Below are 13353 nucleotides of genomic sequence, written 5' to 3'. Positions count from 1 at the left end.
AAGAGGCAATACAAGAATACCCAATTGCATTTCTATACTCGTTGCAACAAACCTGTCTCCCTCCATTTGAGATTCATCCTGCCTTACCAATGAAAAGGATACAGATGATGGCGAGGGACTTCTACCAGAATCTTCAAGATTAATGATCCTAACTCCTTGAAGAGGCTTAATTGGTACCTTGGGGAAAGGCTCTGATATCATTATCTTCTTACCCTTTCTCCTTATCAATCTCCCACTATCATTTCTATTATACTCTTTGTCATTTACTTCTTCTCTAACTCTTTTGTGAGGAGATTCTTGAACAAACTTCTCTACTACCACACCACTTGCTCTCTAGGATACAGAAGGTTATGAGCTCCAAAGTTGTATTGGAATCTCCTGATTATCTGGATGTTGCCTCTTGTCTATCCCATGACATGTCTGTGCTCCAAAGTTGTATTGGAATCTCCTAATTATCTATTGTCCTTCTGAGGTTCATGGTACCCTCAAAATAATCTGCATTCCTTGAAATGAACATATGCATGAGTAAAGAATACTAGGAGAATTTAACCCCAACAACCTGATTCTTAATGTCTAATAATCCCTAATGAATATTTTCCTCAAGATAAGGGACAAAGTGAAAAACTATTGTAAAATCTGGATGTTGTATCTGCATAGCCATGTACATGAAATCAGGCGGCATTACTTTAGTGGGACTAAAACCCAATACTTGGCATAAAGAGAAGAAAGTATCCTGAAAATAGGGAGTGAAAGCACCAATTGGGAATGACTCTTTTGAACTAGGGCCAATATGGTATGTTGTACTCCCTGCTTTGGCTAAGTGCATTGGAAGGAAACTCTTTCTAATGAATTTCTTCATTTTGTAATATTCTTCCTTCTATTCATTTAAATCTACTAGTACCAGGCTAGGGGATGGCTCGTATAAGTCAAAAATATCTTGAAACTCTTCCCTTCTGATGGCTAACAAAATCTCCCCATCATTTCCCCTGATAACCCTTAAAACTGGGTCATATTTGTCTGCAACAACCTTAAGCAAATCGACATCCATAAAAACACCCAATACTACCAACTTGCCCAAGTCATATTGCCAAGGACTAGATAATGGGGAATTTAATTTCCTTTGTCCTTACCATAATTTGAAAATCTCTAACCCAGTTGCCGGTATATTAGCATTTGCCAAACATAATACTTTTTCACTTAACCCTTCCACAAGGGCTTTTTCATCCACATACCTCTGCCCCTATTGCTTATCATTTGTGGAAGGCTTTAATTGGTCCAAGAAATCATCATAAAGATTTCTTTTCATATAATCCACCTCCCCTGAATGTTTCCGTGAGGGAGGAATTTTATACAACTAGGGCTTTCTACTATATCTCCAAGTCTTAGACTTATCACAAACTCTTTTTAAATTTCCAGAGCAATTCAAACAGATTTCACTATTTCCTGTCTAGTATCTTAATCCTAGAACAAATTTAGCTTTATTTTTGCAATCTTTCAGAATTTGTAATATCAATTTGTTTCAAGAACATATGGGGAGCTAAGATAAACTTACTGCTTTTGATTTTCACTAGAAATGACAATTCCATGTCACAGAGGGTCGCTTCAGTCTTCTTCAGTAGCAAGAAATTCTTTAGAATTGCTATGAAATCTTTTGCAAATGAAAAATCTTTGAAATTATCTTAATTATAGTCTGGGAAAGGATACAAATATGTTGTCTACCATTAATATTCATGCATGTGAAAAAATGGCTCCTAGCTTTGTAATTAAGAAGTTTGAAAACTAGCCATCGATCATCCTTATAGTTGGCCAATACAACGATCATCTCCTTGTTGACTCATCACTTGTTCTTTCATCTATATCAATGGCCCCACAAAATTGTGACACATCAGCAACATCTCCTCTTTTTGTCAAACTCTATTAGTGGCCCCATTGTAGGTCTTTCTGGCCACTTCGAGACACTTGGCATCATCCTGTGATGCTGTGGTCCATAACCATCTTGCAACTTCCATTACAGGAATACGAGGGCCATTGGATCTGTTCAATATTTATCAGTTTGCATACTGCCCATCAACTCCTCTAGGACTTAAAAGTCAAGCACCTTTTACCTCAGGATAAAACATCCTTGTTCATTTTGAGCACATGCAAATTGATGGGACTGTTAGTAGACCGACCTTTATCGCCTGCGAACCATTATTTTAAAGCTTTCGACCGGTTATGCTACTAACCCTACCAGTTTTTGTTGATAACATGTGGCATAGTCTCGCGATGCCATGGTAATTAAATTCCTCACAACTATGATTATGGGGAAGTGCTAGCCGTTGGATCTATCCTTTCTTTAACAGATGGTCAGGGTATTAAGTACTTGCCAGACTTAGAAAAATATAAGCACAAGCATAAATATTTATAAAGGGACTAGTAATAGGAGATTTCATGTAGATGACTTAGGAATAACATATTTCATGAACCGGTTAGCTAACATTTTGTGTAGAGAATGAAAATAGCCCTACGAATGGAAGTAGAACCCTCAACCCCAAGTGAGAAAAAGGTAATTGCAGAATATAATAGGGACCAAAAACTCACTTTCAAACCACTCTTTAATTATAAAAGATACAACCCGTATAGCCCTAAACCCTAATATCTTGACCACGAGCAAAATAAAACCAGGATGACCAAATTTTGAAAGACATAATTTTAGGTCCTATAAGTGGCTCTAGTTGGGGACATTCATTTCATAGGAATGAAATGAGAAACCAAAATCTTTGGGTGAAGGAGGCCAATTAAGACCAAAAATAAATTACCTAGATAGGGTAACTTCAACTGAAAGGAAACTAAACTAGTATATACAAAATCTAACTAATGCTCATGGAAAATAACTACTTTCAAGAAAAGTAGAGCTTCAAGAACTGTCCATGAACAGGTAATTCAAGAGTATCACCATGTATATCCTGGAGAATATAAGAATCTTCTCCCCATTTGCTTTGGATTAGATATGGGCCCATCCAAATGACATCAAACTTTTCATGCTTTCCTTTATCTTCTATTTTGGCATTCCACATCAGAACCAAATCATTAACCTGAAAAATCCTTGTAGTCATTCTTTTATCATAGAGGTTTTTAACCTACATCTGTAACTTTGTATTTCTTGTATTTGCTTCTCTTCTAGCTTCATCTAATTCCATTAGAGCCTCAATTCTCAATTGCATATCATCATCTATATCATTGTTATAAGTTTGGACAAATTTATACATCTCCATCAAATTATTTTGGGGTAACCTTGTTCGTATACCATACACCAGATCGAAAGGTGCACATCCTATTGCTTTCTTGATTGCTACCCTATCTACCCAAACAACTAATCTCAGATTTGAATCCCAAGCCTTCTTATTCTTTTCTATGATTCATTGAATAATCTTCATCAAACTTTTGTTACTGGATTCAGCTTGCCCATTTCCTTGTGGGTGATAAGGTGATGAATACGAAATCTGGATATCATATTTATTACAAAAGTTTTCATATTCTTCTGATCTAAAACTCATTGCATTATCAAAGACTATCCGCTCTAGACATCCAAATCTGATTACTATATTGTTTGTAAGGAAATCAATTACCACCTTACTTGTTTCTTTTTTAGTGGGTATAACTTCAACCCACTTAGTGAAATAATCAGTGGCTACTAAAATCCAAGAATGCCCACTACTTGATTTGCATCCTATTTATCCAATGAAATCTATACCCCATTGCTGAAGTGGAGCTTGCACATTTGTAGGTCTTAATGGAAAATTTCCTGAAAATCTCTAGCATGGGTCACATTTCTTGACGAGTTGATGTGCATCTTTGAAAATTGTCGGCCACCAGAAACCATCTTTCAATACTTTGTGTGCAGTTGTTTTAGCCATATAATGCCCTCCACAAACTCCACTATGTAATTCAGACAACAACTTCTGAGCTTGGTCTTGGTCCACACATTTCAACATGACACCATCACTATTCCTCCACCAAAGCTTCCCATTTAAAATCGCATATTCAATAGCACGTAATTTTAATGTCCTTTTTTTGTTGTCAATCATATCTTTAGGACATTTCATCTTCTGCAAATAATATATGATATCATCATACCATTTGCAACCATCCATATCACAGTTACAAGGCTTGTGCTCTTCTTCCATAATATTTATCTGATTGGCATCCAAATTACTCTGGGCCATTAACTTTGCCAATCCCAATCCTCTCACTAATTTAGTGATTTGGATATCAATATTGAATTCCTAGATCCTATTTATCCATCGACATCTTCTTCCAAAAACTTCTTGCTATGTGAAAATGTCCTTGATTGTAGCACTAGGCACATATGCAACCATTGTTGCTCCCATCAGGTAACTCCTAAAAGATTTAACAACCTTCACTAGTGCATAAACTTTCTTTTCATTTAAATCATACTTTAATTCTACGGCTTGCAAAGATTTACTTAAAAATGCTATAGGTTGGTCGAAACCCTCTGAATTATTTTGCAACAATACAACAACAACAATATGAAAAGATATAAATAAAAATATCGGCATAGATTTGCCATAATCAAGTGTTTTAAGAATAGGTGCATTTTTAATATCCTATTTAATCTCTTGGAATGCCTTGACTAGCTCCTCATTCCATTCTATTTTTGCACCTTTCTTTAACATTTTGGATATAGGTCTACTAATTTCAGCAAAGTTAGTGACAAACCTTTTTAAAAAATTTATCTTCCCAAAGAAAGATTGGATACCTTTCACTATTCTGGGCTGAGGGACTTTGTCTATCACCATTACCATCTCTGGATCAATTCTCACACCATCTTTTGAAACAATGTGACCCAACAAATTATCTTCAGTCACCCAAAAAGCACATTTTCTTGGGTTCAGGGATATCCCATATTCAACAGCTCTGTTAATTTTTATTTCAAGGTGATACAATCTTTGAGTTGTGCCCTTAACTCATTTGCCTTAGTGACATAATCTTGTATAGAATCAAAGTTCTTGGGATGATTACTTGATAGATATTGCAGGTTTGTTTATGGAATCCTACATTGTAGATTTGGGAGACATCATTGATGACATTTATATTCTCTTTAATGAAGATGATCCTTCTTTGATTGTTGCGAGGGAACACTCTGACCCTCTTGTTCATTCTCTACATGATCATTCTTTTGAGGTTGACATGATTGTGGATACTTATGTACAACAGTTGGAGGAGGTCTCTTTATTTTTTGAGGAGACATGTGAGTCTTTGGGACATGTTCTACATCCATCTCCACTAGATCTTGGAGTGCCTTTTTCAGTAGTGTGGCATAGTTTACCACCTTTGGAGGGGGTATCTTTTAGCATCGACATGGGGACACTTGAGAAGTTTTCAGAGATTCCTTTCATCACGAGTTTTCTTCATACATCTTCCCTTCATGATTGGGGAGACTTCATGGATGCACCTTTGGTTTTGTTTCTTCCTAAGGGGAGGAATGTTGTTCGGGACCGGTGCTACAAACCTGCAGGGTATAGGCACGGGTGGTGGACCATGTGAGATTTTGCCAAGATCAAGAGCTCAATGAAATGTACAAAATAGAGACATAATATAGGAAAAGAATAAACTATATTCTCATCAATAGAAAATGATCAATAATATCAATTACATACAATGTAGATGACCTTGCTTATATAGGCAAGGCTAGGGATATGTGAGCAAACAAACATGACATGTGGCTCAATAAGAAACAAGGGTAGGTAGGAAATAGGTGTGGGTAGGTAGGAGAAATAATATAATAGTCCACATGAGGTGAATCACCCACTGAATGTGGAGTGTAACAACAAGATCAACACCATAAAAGGTGGAATTTCTCCTACACACACTATCCCAATGTGGCGCAAACACCCAAGTGTCTCATACCCAAACTACTATGAAATGCATTTCCTAAGTAAACTTAAGTAAAGTGTAATAATATCCAAGATGAATAACTATTTACACCAACACCCCCCCTTAAGTGCAACTTAGGGGAATGCACTTAAGTCTACAATGCAACTAAGCAATGCAAGATGGGTCCTGGCTACTAGGCCATGTTAGGTACCCGTGTACAAATGCAAATGCATGAAAACCAGTGCAATGAAATCTCTCACAAAGTGGGGAAAGAGAGAAAAACCCAATGGGAAAAAACCCTCCCCCAAAAGAGAGATGATGAAAGCACACAATGCTCTCAATGATGAATGAGAAGAACAAACTATGTCCCCCCCATAAGAGAGAAGAAGAGACCATGAAACCCCCCCTCAATGTTGAATCTCCTGCAAAGATGGTCCAATGATGATGACCAAAATACCTCCCCATAAGGAAGAAAGAGAGCCAATGTTGCACCAATAATGTCAAAGTGTGACAAAACTAGGTACCAAGTCGATGACAATGAATCGCTTGCTGCAACAAAAAGAAGATCAGGCATGGAGACAACCTGCTATGAGCACCATCTGGATACTCAGAAATAGCAGAAATATCGGTACAATCCAAGTCTCACGGGAGCCATGCACAAATGTGTACAATCTAAGTCTCAACTAGAGCCATGCACCAAGTCTCACAAGATATTCCTAATCTACATGTACAAGAGGATTACATCAAATATGTCAACAATGACAAGATACAAAGAGGTGTGGCACTTTATGATAGTGCGAGTACAACATTGCTCATGCAAGAGCATACAACATGATAGTGCAAATCTGGAAACATGAAGATGATGCCACCAAGAAGCCCTGTAGAATACTGCAGAAAATGATGCCTCCGATTGGGATGTGGCCAAGAGATATAAAGGAGCAAATCAACCCCCCCCCTTGACTGCCGGTTGGAAGCACTGCAAGACAGGTGTGAAGTGACAAGAAAAAAAGTGTTCCCAATTTGACTTATTAAATGATGTTTGTGTTTTTATAAGATTTTAAAAATCTAAATAAAAACAATTATTATGCCATGCAAAAAAAACTTTATTAAAAAATAAAGAAAAAAGCGATAGCCATTTTTTAAATTTTAAATGATATTAAAAAAAACTTTAATAAAAATTTATTAAAGAAAAAAAACTTTTATAAAAAAGTTTATTTTTTTAATTATTAAAAACTTATTGAAAAAGTTTTATTTAAAAAAAATTAAAAAAAAATTTAAAGGGGGCATTTTTTTGTTGTTCCCCTTAGGAAGAAACAAAACCAAAGGTGTATCCATGAAGTCTCCCCAATCATGAAGGGAAGATGTATGAAGAAAACTCATGATGAAAGGAATCTTTGAAAACTGCTCAAGTGTCCCCATGTCGATGCTAAAAGATACCCCCTCCAAAGGTGGTAAACTGTGCCACACTGCTGAAAAAGGCACTCCAAGATCTAGTGGAGATGGATGTAGAACATGTCCCAAAGACTCACATGTTTCCTCAAAAAATAAAGAGACCTCCTCCAACTACTGTACATAAGTATCCACAATCATGTCAACCTCATGTAGAGAATGAACAAGAGGGTCAGAGTGTTCCCTCACAACAATCGAAGAAGGATCATCTTCATTAAAGAGAAGATGAATGTCATCAATGATGTCTCCCAAATCTACAATGTAGGATTCCATAAACAAACTTGCAATATCTATCAAGTAATCATCCCATGAATCTGAAGCTAGAAGACAATGAATATCCTGCTGCATTGAATCACATGAAGGCAAAACTGTCGCACTATCTGCATCATCAGGTGCAATAGGTGATGTGATATCAATATGAGGAGATGAAATACAAGACTCAAAAATGGGGTCACATGTGAGAATCGCCATGTTCAAGTGTCCAAAGTTCTCCTCAAAATCTCAACCATCACAATAAGTGTGATCATCATGTGTAGAATCATCAAATGTGAAATCATCATCATCAACAAAATCTGAAAAGGAGTATAGCCGAGATGCATGATCAACCACTCTAGTTGCAATGATAGCTCTAGTCTCCAAGTCTCTAATGAAAACTGACTCAAGTGTGAACTCCACAACTCTCTTAGTTACGCCATGTGTGATTTGATAGATAGAAAGGAGATTGTTTGTCAAGTGGGGTACACACAACACATCATTGAAGGAGTTATCCCCAATGTCAATAGATTCTTTCCCAATCACATCCATGTATGTATGATTGCCCATCAAAATCTGTGGCATGGTGCAAGGCTCAAATGTAGAGAACATAGATTGCGAAGATGCCATATGATGAGAAGCCCCTGAATCTAGAAGCCATCTCTCTGAATCATGACTAAAAGTAGCACATAGAGCTTTTCCTTTTCTTGTTCCAAAAGAGTGAGTCTTCCCACCTGTAGAAGCCATGAATGCTTGCCCTTTTCCTTTTGATTGTGAGGAAGTGGAAGTTGATGAATCATCCTTCTTGTAGACTTTAGGCAAATCAATGTTATGCTTTTTGATGATATGTGTGAGTTCATCAATCTTCTTAGAATGGAAACGATGCTCCTCATGACCAATCTTTTTACAATAAGCACAAGTAGGTCTCTCCCTCTTTGGTGAATTATCTCTCTTGGAAGAGGATGAATCTCCTTGTTGTGGAGAAGATGGTGCTTTTTCTTTACGCTTTGATTGCCATTTCTTCTTGTTTGAGTTGTCCTTTCCTTGATTTCCTTTGTTCCCTTGATTTGCCACTAATGCTTGAGACTTAGAAGCCTTAAGAATGCCCATGCTTATCAACTTAGTTTTGTAGCGTCCTAAAATTGCGACACTTGCAATTTCGACTGCATTTCGGTCTTCACGATGGCGACGCAACATGGAACCTGAATGGAGACCCTGAAACCTGTTTATGACACCAAAAACTGCATTTTCTTGCACCCTGGCTTGATCCCTCCTTGCACCCTGTTGTCCCGGGAGGTGGGACCAGAGCGCCCAGCGCCCTGGTCCCTGGCCCTATTTTGGGCCCGGTCTCCTATGGGACTTCGGGTCTTTTTGTTTGCAAATTGGAAAATTATCTTTCCTTGTTGGCCCAAGGTCGGGAAAATCAGTCTATCAGCCCTAATTGACAAGTATATAAACTACATTTTCCTCTCTCATTTGGAAGAAGAAGGACATATGTGTACAAGACGTGGAAACGATACTCAAACATTCAAGCATTCAAGCATTCAAGCATTCAAGCATTCCTTCAAGCAATTGATCATTCCAAGTCTACATTCAAGGCTAAGTGTTGCATTCAAGACAAGGATTCAACCATTGAAGAGGAAATCACATACTAAAACATACAACATACAACATACAACATACAACATACAACAACATCTATACCTTCGCACATAAGGATACAAACATCCTTACAACAAGGTATTAGTACTTGTTTTACATTACAATCATTTACATATACAACAATTTCTCATTTCTTGGTTAATTCCAAAACCAGGGTTTGACCTAAGGGCAAACCCCTAATCCCTAACCCCCCAATCATCTTTGCTTTTCTGTGTGTAGGTTGCAGGTACGTGGCTGAAATTGAAGATCTGGAATCCTTGTGCAGAGACGAACAGATCCCCCTTCATTTCACAGATTTTTCGGAGGGCCGTGCATGCCGGGCGCCATCGTCCCGTCAACTTTTGCTCAAATTTGCAGGACAGCGTCGTATCGACATTTTACTGCTAATTCCAGGTCCGCAGCTTCATCCTATATCCCTATCTCAGTTTATAAGCGAATCTTTCTCACTTTCTATGCATTCCTAGCTTAATTCTTCTATCAACATTCTTTACAAAAGAGGGTAGTCTTGCTATCTTAACCCTTGAAACTCATTTAGAATCCAATCTTGCCTTGTGTGGGATTGGATCTTGTGGGTTTCAACCCCTCTTTTGAATGTAAAGTCTCCCCCAAGTGAAAACCGCCAACCCTAGTCACCTCCCTTCTCTCTCCTCGGAGTTGGAAGAGGGGAGAGCAACTAGGGTTCGATTTTTCCACTTTACATTTTGGTGAACCCGACGTGAACATCCTTTCTGATTATTCATGATTAGATCTAAAAATTGGATTCCTTGATTGCATTTCCATGTTTGATCTTTTGCAAATTTTAGAGGTTAATTGCATAAAAACCCTAAATTTTCTTTTTAGTAATTGAACTTGTGAAATGTTTAATTGTTAATGCTTGTTTCAGATCTGCCCTTCTATTACAAATTATCAATTCATATTTGTGCTTTAATTTTGAAAATTAAGTGGTTAAGTGTCAAAACCCTAATTTTTGAAACCCTCTTGATTCAACCTTTGTCTGACAATTTCATTGATCAAAACATCTCCAAATCAGCTGTAACTTTGGATTCCGCAATAAAATCACAATATCTTTCATCCCTGAAAATTTGGAAAAAAGTTGCGAGGACCGTGTGCACTCCGAGCGCCATCGTCCCCGACATTTTTTTCGAAATTTCGGGAGTTAGATCTTACTGTATTTTTCTGCTAAAATCCAGAATTTTGGCTGATTTTATCAATTATAACACTTTCAAAATTACAGTCAAAGTTGGTCTAGGGATTGCTTGGATTAAGGCTTCTAATCATTCAAAAATTGTTGAAACTGAAATTCATGTCAAAATTGTGTTTCTTACTGTCCTAAATCTGAAAAGTGTGTTTGCATTCATTCAAAATTTCAGTGCTTTATTCAAATTCTTGCAATTTGTGACTTTTGAATTTAAGTGCTTAATTACAACAACTTTGATTTCCGCTTTCAAAATCGAATTTTGCGTGAAATTGAGTCAACTTTTAAATTTCAAAACTTGCATTGCTTTTGATATTCCCTCTAAAATCATAAAATTCAAAATTTCAGTTTCCCTCTCTTTTTCAAAATTCAAATTTTGCATTTTTCGACAATCTTGGTAGGGTTCAATTTTGAGATTGCAACTTTAATTTGGCCTATCTACAGATCGTAAAATCACTCAATTTTTTCAGATTAGCTCTAAAATCATCATAACTTTCATCCCTGCAAATTTCAAAAAAAGTTGCAAGGACCGTGTGCACTCCGAGCGCCACGGTCCCGGACATTTTTTCCGAAATTTCGGGAGATTGTCGTGATTGCATTTAACAGCTTAAATCTGGGAGATTGGCTGATTTTACTGAAAATTGCTACCTCTAAATTCAAAATCTTCTCTCCCTTTCTAGTGCATGAGTTTTACAACAATAAGCCCTACTTACACTATTCCCGTTAGACGAAGCCATAGAATTAAGTCTTTCTGAGGTTTAATTACTGAAGAGATGGAACCTAATTTGAATAGCCTTTTTAACGAGGACATGGGTAATTTCTCTAATCCTCCTAATGATGAAGAAGCTCTCCATGAGGTTTCTGTAGAACAACTTTCGAAATTGGATAATCAATTTGACGATTTTCGACAATGGATGTCTCAAGAATACCCCGATAGTCAAGCTCTTCCTTTAATTGAGGGTCTAAAACATATGCTTCAGAGTGATAAGAATGGAATTGATATTTTGTGTGGTATTGCACACATTGTGGATTCGAATGTGATGCCTATAAAGAGTTGTGCCGAAACTTTAGGTTATACACAACCTCCCACTCAAGTCAATCATTCTATTCCTTTGACAACTTCTATTGCTAGCATACCTACCTTTACATCAAACATAATGACTACTTCTATACAAGACATTCCTCCTATGATCACCAGTCATGGGGGCAATCCTTCCTCTTCAATCAACCCTCTTCCTTCATTCAATCGAACTTCTTCATTCATTCCTTCAATGAGTGTTCCTATTACATCTCCACAAATGAACATGATGCAAGGGGGCAATTCATTCAACCATTCCATTCCTCCTTGTAGTGTTCCTCCTTTCCAATCATCTCCTATGACTAACTATCATAGTGTCCCACCACCTTACTCTTTACCTTCTTTCAATAACATAACACCTCCATCTCAATCTAACACATCTAATATGAATTCTTCGACTGAAGCGACCATTAACAATCTTGCACAAATTGTTTCTTCTTTACAACAACAAATTGCCTCTATGAATCAATCTAAGTTTAGTGTGCCCACATTTGATGTTGCGAGCCCACTTTCTCTTGACATTGTTCGAGCTATTCCCCCTAAACATGTTGAAATCCCGCATTTGGAGCTTTATAATGGTAAAGGTGATCCTCTAACACATGTTAAGACTTTTCAAACAATATGTACCGATTTTGCTTATGACCAAAGGTTGCTTGCAAAACTGTTTACTAGAACATTAAGAGACAAAGCCCTACAATGGTATTGCTCGTTGCCTTCTTATTCTATTACTTCTTTTGAACAACTTGCAAATGCTTTCATTCAACAATTTCAAAACAATATAAGTCCTAAAGTTACTTTGATTGATTTAATGCATTGTAAACAAGGTGTTAAAGAAAAAGTGACTGATTTCATTGGTAGATATAAGCATTTGTATGCTCAAATTTCTTTTCCAGTGCTTGACAATGATATTCAAAGAATCTTTATTTCTAATTTACAAAAAGATATTCGAGACAAACTTCTATTTTCTGAGTTTACTTCTTTCCAACAGTTGTGTGCAACTCTTCACAATTATCAACTGACTGTGAGTCAAATGGAACAATCACATCCTATGGCTCCGAGTGATAAGGGTGATAGCAGTCAACAACCATTTGGAAAGTTTAAACCGAACAGAGATTCCATCAAATTCAATGAAAACATCATCAACAACAATGTGAATGCAGCATTAGGTGTGCCTCCTATTTCTAAATTTTTCAAGAAAGAAAGAAAGTATACTCCTTTGAATGAATCATTGCATAGTATTATGAATAAGTTATTGGAACAAAATGTGCTTACTCTTCCTCCTATAAGGAAAATAGATCCTGCAAAGATTAATTCACCCTATTTTGATAACAAATCTTTTTGTCAATTTCATCATCAACCTGGGCATGATACTGAAAAATGTTTTGCTTTAAAGGGTAAAATTCAAGATTTGATTGATAATAATACTATCTCTGTTTCTGGAGTGAATGATAAAGGCAATACATCTGTAGCTCCTCCATCATCCGAACAATTTCGTGTGAAGCTAGGCTATCCTTGGCTATCTTCCATGAAAGCTATTGCTTCTCCTATTCACAAGTGTTTGAAATGTCCCCATAATGGTGAAGTTGTTACTGTCAATCATAGTCTCTTTAAACCAGCCGAAAGAACTTCTAGCGTTCCTCTTGATTATTTTTGGCCTAAACAATTCCAACCCCTTCCTCCGCGAAGTGATCATCTTTTCAAATCTTATCAAAAGTGGAAAACAGATATGATCCTATCTCTAAGTGAACCTAGAACACCCAAACTTGATATTCCTATCGTTCTTGAGAAGGAAGTTCTTCCTTTGAAAGATAAAACTAATGTCTTTCCTCAAGAAGATTCC

This window comes from Cryptomeria japonica, chromosome 2 (genome assembly GCF_030272615.1).
Source record: "Cryptomeria japonica chromosome 2, Sugi_1.0, whole genome shotgun sequence".
NCBI lineage: Eukaryota > Viridiplantae > Streptophyta > Pinopsida > Cupressales > Cupressaceae > Cryptomeria > Cryptomeria japonica.
The sequence above is the reverse complement of the archived record's forward strand: the minus strand, read 5'-3'. Positions refer to the sequence as shown.